Source organism: Symphalangus syndactylus, chromosome 15, assembly GCF_028878055.3.
Source record: "Symphalangus syndactylus isolate Jambi chromosome 15, NHGRI_mSymSyn1-v2.1_pri, whole genome shotgun sequence".
Lineage (NCBI taxonomy): Eukaryota > Metazoa > Chordata > Mammalia > Primates > Hylobatidae > Symphalangus > Symphalangus syndactylus.
Window position 1 is genome coordinate 88,097,126 of NC_072437.2, and position 1,171 is coordinate 88,098,296.

Genomic DNA, 1,171 nt, shown 5'->3' on the forward strand with positions numbered 1-1,171 from the left:
ATAAATCCTAAAGATGAAAACAGAAAGCTATTGATAAAATCCTAAGTTCCAGTGATCTCAGGGAGGCAAAACCTGTCATTCTTTGAAAGAACCTATTTGGATATGTATATATTAATATATGTATATGTATAAGTACACCTACATCTCTTCCATCTGACATGTTTTAATAGTGTGCTTATGGAGTGGGTTTCCAAAAAGAGCTAAGTCTAAAGGAGAGAACCTACAGTTTTCTCCCAAATGTGGGCATCTCACTATAGCATCATGGGGTTTGCTGTTTAACCTCTCTGTCAAGCAGTTCAAGGAGTTACCTTCTATGGAGGTGGCTTCTTAGATATTTTTTTCCCATAATATCCTCCTCCAGCTGCTTCTTGACAAAGAAGCACTTGTTTATTCACTCCACACAATTTTTTTTGCAAGTCTTTTCATTTTTGTTAATCAAAAAGTTTCGTTTTCTATTTAGCTTTCTAACTCTGTGCTTGTGCCTTCAACACTTTCACAACGATTTTCTGTTCCTCGATAAGGAAAGCATGCTTGATCCTGTCATGAACACATTTAGCATACATGGAACCACCATAGGCCCTGCTGACATGTTTCTTTGTTTTGGACAATCTCATAGGAATTTGAGGTCTTACAGCATGAACCCCTCAAAGTCTGCCTGGGCACACACCACATGTAGATTTTGGTGCTTTCCCAACCTTCTTGGTATAAAGGTAAATGATTCTATTATCAGGGGTTCCGGACAGCTTAGTTTTGTTAGAGGTTGTATTGCAGGAAAGCCTATGTCGGTGTGTCAAATGCTGGACCATTCTGAGTGCCTGCAGACAATGTCCCCGGAAGAGGAAGAAGAAAACCTTTGCGAGGTCCTCCACATAATTTTTAATATTAAGATTGCTTGTTTGTTTATTCTCTCTTTCTAGTCTCCCTCCCTGGACCCTCACCACCCTGCCCAGCGGTAGGCCCTAAGGACACTCCATGAGGGCGGTGGTTATGCCTTATTCCCCATTGAAACCTCAGCACCTTGTCCAATGCCTGGAACACAGAAAGATGCTTAATGTTGGTGTGCTTAATGAATGAATTGCTAGGAACAAATGATGACTTGTGAAAACACAGCGGTGCCTGTCCTGGCTTGGTTTATTACCCTGGATGCTGATTGGTGTTTGGCCGATAGCCT

The 1,171-nt window shown here is 41.3% G+C and overlaps 1 pseudogene; it reads right to left on the reverse strand.

Annotated features, from left to right (window-relative positions):
* Window positions 1–452: 452 nt before the first annotated feature.
* On the reverse strand, window positions 453–806 carry LOC129463909 (large ribosomal subunit protein eL34-like; annotated as a pseudogene).
* Between the last annotated feature and the right edge of the window lie 365 nt (window positions 807–1,171).